This window comes from Macrobrachium nipponense, chromosome 14, assembly GCF_015104395.2.
Source record: "Macrobrachium nipponense isolate FS-2020 chromosome 14, ASM1510439v2, whole genome shotgun sequence".
Taxonomy (NCBI): Eukaryota; Metazoa; Arthropoda; class Malacostraca; order Decapoda; family Palaemonidae; genus Macrobrachium; species Macrobrachium nipponense.
The window spans coordinates 25,274,436-25,287,028 of record NC_087207.1 but is presented as its reverse complement, the minus strand read 5'-3'; the positions used below and the strand labels follow the sequence as shown (position 1 = coordinate 25,287,028).

General features: G+C 35.7%; 1 protein-coding gene across 1 annotated transcript in view; it reads right to left on the bottom strand.

Moving 5' to 3' along the window:
- Positions 1-12,228, bottom strand: part of LOC135226408 (uncharacterized) — a 70,064-nt gene extending 57,836 nt beyond the window's left edge. The window contains 1 exon segment of the mRNA XM_064265928.1: positions 11,812-12,228. The gene's annotated coding sequence lies outside the window, so the exon portion shown is untranslated.
- Positions 12,229-12,593: the final 365 nt, after the last annotated feature.

The following is a 12,593-nucleotide window of genomic DNA, read 5'->3' as shown; positions in this document are numbered from 1 at the left end:
CTGCTCACACAAAACTGACCTTAACCGCAAGTTACGATCAGCCTTTTCAATATCGAACACTGAATTCTTACAAAGCAATGAGTATGCTTCACTCCCATAGTTTAAATGAAAGTACCAAATGCCATTGTATATAATAGAAAGGGGTGATTTATCTGCTATACTTGCGTTCAAGCAATTAAAAGTAGGTACACCGTTGACACTGCTTCCAGATATGGAGTTGTATAATAATAATAATAATAATAATAATAATAATAATAATAATAATAATAATATAATGAAACGGAAAGTAAAAAAAAAAAGGAACGATACTTCGTTTTTTTCCCGAACGATTTATAGTCAAGATGCCTTTCAAACATTCATAATACACTGGCATATCCATCAAATAAACATTAAAAAACATGTCTGCAGCCTCCTTTGTGAGTTATCATACCTTTCTTCAGCTTAATTCTTCTTGTTTTTATCCTTCCCGGTTTTTTTTGAAATGGAACTGACAAGAGAAGGTCACGATAGAAGAGAACAGTTAGCCATTATCTATAGTTTACTTTGTTCTTTTGCAGCTTCAATACGAGTATATATTTAACGCGTATCGAGCTCCTTTATTATTGTTCTGGTTATGTATCAATATGAGTATGCATACGCGTGTGCAGTTTTGCATAAACTATATATAGATATTATATATATATATATATATATATATATATATATATATTATATATATATGTGTGTGTGTGTGTGTGTGTGTGTGTGTGTGTGTGTGTCAATTCATTACGGCTGAAATGCCTCCTGTTTGAGTGGAATGTCTTACTTTCTCCGTTTTCACAGTGTCCTGTAAGTTCCCTCCACTGTTTTATCGACTATATAATTTTCTCGACAAAATTTCCTTGACAAAATATACAAGTATAAAATCGAGCTTTCTGTACAGCCGCTACTAAGGCGCACTATACTCAAGGCCAAAGAAAATTGATCTAGTTTTCGGTGGTTTCGATATAATGCTGTATGAGCCGCAGCCAACGAAACTTCAACCACGGTACGGTGGTGGCCTGTCCTATATCGTTGCCAGAACCACGAATATGGCCAACTTTAACCTTAAATGAAAATAAAAACTACCAGGCTAGAGAGCTGCAATTTGATATGTTTGATGATTGGAGGGTGAATGACCGACATAGCAATTTGCAGCCCTCTAGCCTCAGTAGTTTTTAAGATCTGAGGGCGGACAAAAAGACAATCGACACAAGAATTTCCTTTTCAGAAAACTGAAAAGGAAAAATAGAGGAATGACCAAACACTGACTATGAGGTACCAGAACAACGAAGAACTAAATCATTTGAGACCGAGCAGGAGCTCGGGTGTTTTTTAGAGTAGAATAATCGAATCCAATTCCCTCCGATATCGAAGGTGCCAAGAGGGCGTCACTGCCTCCGAAGGGTAAGGGCGTGGAACGGAAGGCATCCTGACACACATTTCTTGGAGGAGCGCTGCTAATCACCACCTTCGCCTATATAGACGCACAAACAAACCGCGTCTCCACTGGGTCAGGTCGACACAATAAACACGATTTGTTGTTCCCTTTTTTTAAATCCTTCATGGAAGCGCTGCTTTCCAAATGAATCCAGATCTGAATTAGATTTAAATAAGGATCTGCTCTCTGGATAAATTTTATGTCACATTTACTACTAGGCCTATGTGGTTTTTTTTTTCCCGAGGTACGTAACACTTACATAGGCCTAATACTCCCACAAACTTCCATTCACCCATGAGTGCTGCGTCTGTGTTAACATTAATCATTTTATTCACCCTTCTGTGTTTTTAATCGGAATACAGCTCTATACGAGAGAGAATGTTTATAGAATTAGTCGATATACAAATGATTCTCCTTTCTCCGCCAGAGTTGCGCGCAAGTTCTTTGTTGTGAAATTGCCTCCAGTGATGTGATGGAGGACACGCCACCCACGAAATGCTATCCGGTGACAGACTTGAATACCTTCTCTTTCTCTCCTAAAGAACAGCAGTTACCTTACTTTCTCTCCTCATTCTTCGGCTGAAACCTAGTATATATATGTCAAGTGATGCGTCTACTGAACTCTTTTCCTCTTTAGACAAAAATTATCCATAAAAATATCTACATGTTCCTCTCTCCTCTCTCTCTCTCTCTCTCTCTCTCTCTCTCTCTCTCTGGTTATCACTCTTCTTGGCTCCTGTTACAGTTATTGAAGCTATTCTATAACTTGAATTACTACGGTAACAGAAAACCGAAGCGTTTACTGGGATGTTGTTATAGGTCTAGTACATCTCAGGACAAAGCAGAGGCTAACAGCAAAGCGCAAGATCCAATAGCCTGTTTCCAGAAATAGTAAGGATTTCGTATTATCATAATTCCTTATTTCTATTGAGAAATCCTCTCTTGCATCAAATCGACATCTTAGAAGAAATATGAAAACACAATTATTGTAAGAGGAACAACACAGACGGCAGGGTAAACAGTCTCTCTCGTGCACGTAGAAGAAGAAGTGAAGAAGAAGAAGAGAGAGACGAGAGAGAGAAGAAGAGACTAGAGAGAGCGAGAGAGAGATAGAGAAGAGAGAGAGAGAGAGAAAGAAGAGAGAGAGAGAGAGAGAGAGTAGACTCACCTTGAACCTAAAAGAAAGATACACACAGTATGATTCATCCCAAGACGAAAGAGAGACAGCGAACAGCCAAGGAGCCGAACGCAGAAGACATATAATAATAGAAAAATCGTAAACGTATAATTACACGTCACTTCACATGCAGTAAGCAAATATCGTGACAGGGAATGATCGTAGGATTCCGCAGAGCCTGCGAGCTGTCACGATACGGACTTCAAACTCGTTCCTCCCCATTGGCAACTCAACGTGGTTCAACCCGTTTTAAAATCGTTAGGCTATTCTAAAATATAATCTTCAATATAAATGACGGAGAAGGCCTACATGTTTAAGAATAAAAAAGAAAAAAATCACCACTATACCTTAGCGAAGTATACATGAATTTTCAATGCAAGAGCCCGTGCTGACACATGGCCAGCTTCGTCTTTTTATTATTATTATTATCATATTAAAATTAATGGCAGATTTCACAGAACTAATTTTATACAAAATTCTTTCAATTTTATACGAAAGAATTTTGTATAAAATCAATTCTGTGAATTATGCCAATATCTTTTATAAAACATATCTGAAAGAAGGTCTGTTTCCAGCGTACACAGATATTATTATTATTATTATTATTATTATTATTATTATTATTATTATTATTATTTATTATTATTATTATTATCTAAATATAGAAAAGTCGTGACATCCTAGAACAATTTTATAAACTGTTTAGAAACTATTAATAAGTCTTTTTTGCTTTCAATAAAATACTAATAACAAAAAATGGTAAAATATAAACATAAGAAGATTAATGATGAAAAATGGTACCAGATGTTATAAGAACAAATATCAATAATGAAAAATACTAACAAATATTTTCGTTATTAATCTCACCTAAACCAAAATATAAAATTGGATCGAATAAATTTACCACAGCACTTTCGAACAAGTCACCGGAACAATCAACTTTATTTTATATATATATAATATATATATATATATATATATTATTTTCCCTTAGGTAACCTGTTACACCCTTTAGTCCATTAGTTTCGGAAGACCAAATTATTATCTAAGAGGGAAAACTTTCTCTCTCTCTCTCTCTCTCTCTCTCTCTCTCTCTCTCTCTCTCTCTCAAATTGATACACTTTTCTGTTTACTGGTTCGAATCCCTACGATATGAGGTGGTTTGACGGAACTAAATTAAATTTTTCTCGTCACTTTCACTTTTTTTGTTTGTTTGTTTAGTGACTGTTTTGAAATTGGTTACAGAGTTTCATCGAAGCATTTACTGTAAACTAACTAGCAAACAAAACTGTAAAATATACACAAAGACTAACTTTGCATTACCATAAATACACACACAATGATATATATATATATTATATATATATATATATATATATATAATATATATATATATATATATATACACACGTACAGTGGGGCTCAAATCTCATGCGACATGATTCTTTTTGTATCGTCCATATTCTCAGACTCAACGTGATGTTGCCAAGTAGCGCTATTTTTTCTTTTTTTTATTTGTAATGTCATTCATGTCGAAAAGTTTGCGAATTCCACAGCCAGCCTTATTTCCCGTATGTTAAATAGATATGATCACTTTTATGCATTGGTATAATTCTTAATTTGTGTGATTTGAATCGATTTTGTTATTTTTCTTATCTTTACGTTGCTCAGTTCAAGTGTGGTGTGATAAGGTTAGCGGTGCCAGCAATGAAAGCACACTTAACATGCTCCTCGGACTGGTCAACATAACATGTCTGCAGCATTATGACAGTAGACCTAATAAGCTCAACAGTCATAACAAACACTTTCAATGTAGGAATATGAATTAAAACAAGTTTTATTTGAATGTTGAAGATTTTGGCTGCGTTTTAAACTGCCTGTATGTTGGAAAATGTTTTATAGGCCTAAAAAAATTATCTAAGCCATCTGAGATGTAATCTGTACTAATGAATATATTTGTAGAGATCACCTGTTCTTTGAGGAATATGAATTACAACCAGTTTTCTTTGAATGTTGAAGTTTCAGGCTGTGTTTAAGCTGCCTGTATGTTGCAAAATGATTTATAGGCCTGGAAAAATAATCTAAGCTTTCTGAGATGTAATCTTTATTAATGTTTTTATTTGTAGAGATTATACCTATTCTTTGAGGAATAAAAAAGAGGACGATGATTTTGGTTACATGGAGAAGATGGTTATAATCGAAATATCATAAGTATTAATATCAAGGCATATGTAACACTTGTGTTTTTTCAACTGGTTTACAATATTATTTTCTTCCTTAAAATGTCCTTCTGCTCGATTTTGGTGTATAATTTATTCTTTCATAAGGTACTTGAAGTGCAGGAATGTGTAGATAACCTCATTTGCTTTCTGGCCAGAAATTGTTAATATAGAGATGTGAATGTTAAGTGTAGAGTAAAGAAATCTAACACCTAGGCCTAGGAATAATATCTTGTCTTTGACAAATAGGCGAATATTTGCTAGTATGCTATCAGTTTTGAAATATTTAAGAAAGATAACAAATAATTATGTATGAAAATCCAAATATTCCTTTAACACATAAAGTAAATGTTTTCAAGATAATTTAATGGTCTCTACTCATTATAGACCTACTTATATACCAGGTGGTTGTTGTTGCACCGACACTGATACGTCACACATGCTCCCCTCACACGTTGATATCGGTGGGCGCATTTCTACTTTTGTATATACATATTTACATTTTTTCATCGGTTGAGGGTAAAAGCAATCAAATAGGACTATTTTCAAATTTTATGTTTGCTTTGGAAGCATTATTAATGTTACGACAATTTTTTTCGTTCTTCTTTTTATTTAGTTAACATTTGAACTGAGGTTGATTGCGACTTCGTTTTGGTCAAATGCTTCAGCAATGAGTGAACGAAAGTTTTGAAAATGTTTCGTAAGGGTTTTTCTGAAATTTGGCTACACGTGACATTTTCTTACAATTTTTAAATATATGACAGATTTCACTCTTATGAAACATATTATGGCTTTAGATATGCGATACTCGCGTTTTCGCATTGAAATAAAAGATAAATATGGAGCAAGCTAGTTGCCAGTTAGTGAATATTGAACGAAATCCTTTGGAGTCATGTCGCATGAGATTTGAGCATCACTGTACATACTGGATTTTTCTAAGGCGTGAACTCTCTAGGCCTAAGCTCAAGAAAGCCGTGATGAATGACCTTAGCAACACACACACACACACACACACACACACACACACACACACACACACACACACACATATATATATATATATATATAAATATCTATATATATATATATATAATTTCTTTTGGTGTCTCAATTTTTCAACCGAGTTACTTCACAGCATCTCAAACCGCGTGATAAAATGTAGAAATGTTATGTACGTATGAACAGCTTATATATATATCCACTTACATGCAAACATACATAACACTCGTACCACTGTGAACACTTAGGAAAATTGAATGTTATTTGCAGTGGTATCAACTTAGCTGCAGGAATGTTGCTTTGTATCAATGTGACTTTCTTTCAACTGCAGTTCAACCAGTGAAATCTTGCAGTTTGAACGTATTTGCCACAGGTGAAACTAACTGCATTCATCCAAATTCTCGTCCAAGGACGCCTGTGTTTGACAAATGCCTGCCCCACTGAACTAAATCGATTGCAGAATTTAGGCCAAAGGCCAAGCGCTGCGACCTATGAGGCCATTCAGCGCTGAAACGGAAATTAACAGTAAAAAGGTTCCAAAGGTGTAACAGGATGGAAAACCTCAAAGCAGTTGCACTATGAATCAATTGTTAGGAGAGGGTGGAAAGTAAGATGAAGAAAGAGAATATGAAAGAAGGTACAGTAAAAGGAACCAAAGGGGTTGCAGCTAGGGGTAAAGGCACGCTGCAAAGAACTTTAAATAATGCCTACAGTGCACCGCATTAAATGCTCTGTGTGGCCTGCCCCACTGAGATAAAGCGTTTATAAAATTACGACATTCATCCAGTTACAAAAGCTTGAAAACTAGGCCTATCATACGAACAAACTTCAACCGTACATGTGTTTAGAGGTCTCATGAAATCAAAGAGGAAAGCAACTCAGTGTTTCTCTCTACCCCAGGACTGAAGGATGCTGGATCAACTTTAAGAGTGGAGTGGACCCTAGGTCTAATATCCAAAGAAACCCTGTTAATTGGCCTGCTCCTGCTCCTCCTCCTCCGAGGTAATCACGCCTGATTCTCTCGTTCTGAATTTTTAGTACTAGGGGAGATTCATCAAAGGAATTCCGTCACGTCACGACTATTTGCTCTTTTTCTGTTCCTAACTGGATTACTTTAATTAACTTTCTAAAAACATATATTTTCTAACGGTTCATTTCTTTCAATTTCATATAAACCAGAAAGCATCCTTGCGTTCTGTGTTCCATAACAGACAATGTGTTTTCCCTGTGAGTTTCCATGTAGGCCTATACGTTACCTTTACAGAACCATGCAGTGCCAGCACGTTCCGAATCTAAATCCAGAACCACGAAAGGCGATAACGTTGCAAGAAAACAAACTTAACCGCCAGATCACACTCCTATCGGTTGAAAGGTACGTCACGCGTTGCTTGGCAACGCGAGAGAGAGACGTACGTTGACTTTCTGCACGTAATCTATGAGCGAGCGGTGAGCATAATACTTGACAGTCCCTCTCTTTCTTGCGTCTCTAAAAGGCACGTGAGGGAAGGTGCCGGCATTTCCTAGCCTTTTAAAACCTACGCTTTCCAAACTCGGCGCCCAGTCAACCAAAGAGAGCAATACCAAAGCCCGAATTCCGCAGCGTCACTTCTCGCCCAACAGACTGTTTAGTGCTTTTATGACAAACCCATCGAACACGTCCATCGGGAAGGTTCTGTAGCACCTCAGGCAGATTCCTTTCGTTTGTTGAATGGGCTGATTTTTCTCTTTCTTTCTTTCTTTTACGTAACAGCGACTCCTATACGTGTTTTGTGATTTTTCACGGTCTAATCTTTCTATGTTGCCTATAAATTTTTTCTGCTTTATCTATAGATTTTTGTTTGTAATATTTTCAGCGTATAACCTATTGTACACGTAGAATTTCTCTATAGCATACCTACTTTATTTATATAATCCAGAATCACTATCTTTTCATGATTAATTATAACTGATTATTCCTTCATTACGACTCTATTTATTTGGTCCCGAATTACTTTTTTATGATTAATTGTAACTGATTATTCCTTCATTAAGACAAACCGTAGTGGACAAGTTATACCAGTTCGTTTAAGTATGTTTTCACTCGTTCTCTCTTAATATGAGATGAAATTCTGTAACCTATTGTACACGTAGAATTTTTCCATAGCATACCTACTTTCTTTATATAATCTCGAATTACTTTCTTTTGATGAATAATATTATTACTGATTATTCCTTCATTAAGACAAAACCGTCGTGGACAAGTTATACAAGTCTGTTTAAATATTTTATTTCACGCATTCTCTCTTAATCTGAGATGATACTGTCTTACAATAAGGTTTTTAAAAAGAGAGAAGAGTTGATTACACGCCACAGAGGCGACAGAGCCAGTGAGTGGGCTTGTCGTTAACTTATCAGCGCGAACACAAGAAGAACCAATGTTCCAACAACGTTCCAGCTCGCGTGTGACGCAACCTCCCCTAATTTAAACAATCGCCCGATAACGGATATGGTTTGGTAGGAATTCATTACCATCGTCATTTTACCTTTCGATAAACTCACCCCACAGTCCGTTTACTGCCGAATTGCAAAACGCCATTGTTTCTCCTAAAAAGTGTGATTCATTTCACAACGCTGGTATATCAAGCCACGTTTTTCAGAAGCCTGCCGCGCGTTCTTCATGCACGACTGGTGTTAAAAAAAAAAAGTTTTGGAACGCCAATTTTCAAACTGGTATGGAATTTCTCTTGTTTGATGAAACAATGGTGACTCCCAGATGACTGTGGGTTACAATTAATGTAAAAATATAAAAGAGAAAAACGAATGAGGCATCCCTTGATTTTAATTGTTGCATAGAAATCTGACCTCCAAAGTGATACAGGAATAATTACAAATTTAGCGGGTGATTGAATTTTTGTTATGGTTTGTACTTTCATTATTTTTTGGGGGGGGGGGGGAGCGCTACTGGTGAAAGACTGTAGAACATCAAATGATTTTCACTAGAAGCATTCAGTATATATCTCTTACATACATAATTTATATATATATATAAAATACACACACACACACACACACACACACACACACACACACACATATATATATATATTATATATATATATATATATATATATATATATATATATATATATATAGAGAGAGAGAGAGGACGAGAGAGAGAGAGAGAGAGAGAGAGAGAGAATATGACCATTGTGATTCTTGGCATTTACTTTGGAATGCAAATGCTAGACTTCCCCACCTACCTGCTAATCACAACAGTCGACTAATTACCATGCACTACGTATTTCCTGCACAATGGAATAGCAAGCAATTAGTCTGTGTAGAGATGTCTTGCCCAGAAATCAAGCCCTGATCCCTCTTGCTAATGAGGTAAGTATCCTGACCGCTACGTACATATTTAGTATTGTAGTACAACAGCTCTCCGGGAACGGCCGGACTGGGGGAGGAGGGGGGGCGGTTACCCACTTCAAAGTTGATTTTGAGTTAGTAAAAAATAGTGTGTATTTGTTGCTTAAAATTGTATTGAAATGTTCACTCTAATAATGCCTCATATTATTTATTCATCGCACTAAAATTAACCCCTTTTTTTTCTTCTACTTCTTTCCCTTCCAACTTGTCAATATTTTTTTCAGATTAATAAACTATAATCTTTAATTTCTTTTCATTATGAAATAACCTCGGGGGGAAATATGGCTATTGTACAAAAAATTAAAAATATCCATAAAATATTTGGTTTGTGTATATAGCATTACCTGTAGGATATATACTGTATCTAGTCCAACTAGGTCAAAATCGTCTTTAACCTCCCCTCAATCAGATAGTCCTAACACTTGACTGCTTCCTAGAGAAGGGGGGGGGGGGGGGGAGGTGAATCCCTCATTTCTAAGCCAACGTAGACACTTCGGTCACTTTTTCTTACTTTCGAAGAAAAATTCTACAAGATTGGAATCCCCATTTCATATTCTGCGCGCCTCACCTCTTTTTTTTTATTTTTTTCGATAACAATAACAATAGAAGACGACTGCAAACGCGTGAGCATCGCCTTGCGCAGTGGATGGACCGTCAGCGTTTTGCGCGGGAAAACTAAGACTAAGGAAAATTATGATGTTCCATAAAATAAGCTAAATTCTGTCATTCATGTACTTAATTCATTCGTATAACATAAACATTCGGAATATGAAACGTGAATGTTACTAATGGTTCCTGCGAATAATAAAATGCCACACACACACACACACACACACACATACACACTTCAGAACAAATAATGAAGAAAAGATGCCATTCTTTAAACCAGGTACCGTATTTTTGTTAATTAATCATTTTGAGCACGAAGCAAAGGATATTATATTGTATTATATATATATATATATATATATATATATATATATATATAACAATAATTGAAAAAAGCATGTATTCAGTACTCGTTAGTGTTCATCCAGGCCTTTTAAAAGTGAAGAAAAAATAACATGGAAGTGCATGAACAGCATAATAATAATAACAATAGATATTATTATTATTATTATTATTATTATTATTATTACTATAAACAGGTCATTGTTTAATGTGTCAAGATGCTATAGCATTTACATGCAGAGAAAAGACCTTATATTAAGTAATAAACGTACTACCTGATGAAATCCAATCAAGATATACAATACAAAAATCGAGATTTACGAATGAGGAACAGTCACTTCATGTAATTATTTCTGTATCACGAGAGAGAGAGAGAGAGATCGTAGAGATTCTATACGTTCCTGATTACACCGGTCCGTTGAGCTTTAATTATCCTCCCCTTGCTCTCGGTCTAGACCAGTAATAAACTCCATACCGTTTTTTATTTCATTTCTCCAGCTTATGAAGTCACAGTGACGTGGAGAAGCATTTCCATGTGAATGACTTAAAATTAACTAATTCGCCTATTTTCCATGAGTCTAGTGTTGCTAAGCGTTCTGACGCAAACTTGAAATTATTCAACGCAACAAAATCAATAACAAAACGCGTTCATTATCTACATCGTCATTTAAAATAAATCCCATTTACTGCTAAATATTCAATAGCAAAACCAACTAATGCTACTAGAAAATAGTTTCGAGTTACATTATAAAAGTATGAACTGAGTCTACATGCGTGGGTACAGTTATGTTTTATTTAAAGATTGACCCCCAATCTGTGAAGGATGAGATCGCTAGACTCATGCCCCCCCATCCACTAGATAGTCTATGGGTAGTCGACTATCCAACCGATGCATAATTCGCTGTTTAGGTAAACTGGGGCATAAAAACGTTTAAATAATCGTGCCCAAGATACTTCCACCGATTCCGAGAAATGAACTCAGACATAGGCCTACTCGATGGGAGGGAAGAATATCAACCGTCATTACGTGACTTATTTCAGCAAGGAAAAAAACGGTATTTTCCAATTCTCCACAGATTATATATATATATAGTATATATATATATATATATATATATATATATAATATATATAAAAGAAATGAGAGAGAGAGAGAGAGAGAGAGAGAGAGAGAGAGAGAGAGAGAGAACTTCACGCACTTTCATAGATATAAAATTGCTTCGCAACATTTTTCGTACGCTGATGTGTTTTACATATATCGATTACTGCAATTATCTCCGGAAGGGTAATACTAAATGTCCCATTACTACTAATATGTGTAGTACAAGTAACAACTATGCAATACTACTGTTTGTACAGTTAAATACTAAAATCATTCATGGCTGACAGAACAACATTCATGACGTAGTACATACTCTTGGGTAAAAGACCTCATTTTTATTTTGGTTTAGATCCTACTTACGTCAAAAGTTAGTGTCGTTACATAAAAACGGAATACATTGCATAGTATATATATAAAAATATAGATGAAATAATAGGTGCATTGTCAAACAAAATGCAGGCATAGTTAAGTGCATACTACCTAACTCTCCCCTACTTACCATGTCAGAGGAAGGAAGATTTGATTAGACGATGTTGCCGAGAGGTATACTAATCCTCCCGAATTGGAATTGGATAAGGGGATAAATCCTCTCTCTCTTCTAAGCTCTTGAATTCACCAATTCCGACGGACGCCAAAATACTTCCTTTACTAAATAAATATTTATCAATCCTCAGTTAGTGGGCACTAAATTCTTTACCTAAAATTACGTCCAATCCTTAATTAGCGTCTATATTTGTAAATAAACTAAAGCTTCATAATCCTTCTAAATGCAGCGAGGTTATAATCCAGAATCGACGATCATCCACTGTAAAATTCTCCAGGATAAAAGGCCACAAATCAACTTTGGCTTGACGTTTGAGAGTCCCTCTGAAGGGAGACGAGACAGCACTCGCGTACAGGTCTTACTCGGATGGCGTCACACGAACGACTGCCTTGCGCCGGCGGCGCTGGACCGGACGAAAGCGATAGTTGAGCTGTTGGGACCTATAGTGTCATATTAATCAGACGTTTATTCTTGTTGATTGTGATAGAAGTTCCATTGTTCGAAAATGTAAGTTTTCGTTTTTTTTTTTTTTTTTTTTTTTTTTTTGGCAATGGTACTTCGATTCAATGGACTGGAACCCATTCTATTGGTTTTGTCATATTTTTAAGTTTTTTCTTTCATCATCATGTATTTGTTATCGTGTATTTTTTTTTAAGAAATACATGATTATAAACTGCTATCCAAAACAGTTTTTTGATTTATGAATAAACCTCACAATTTTACTGAAGCCTATTAGT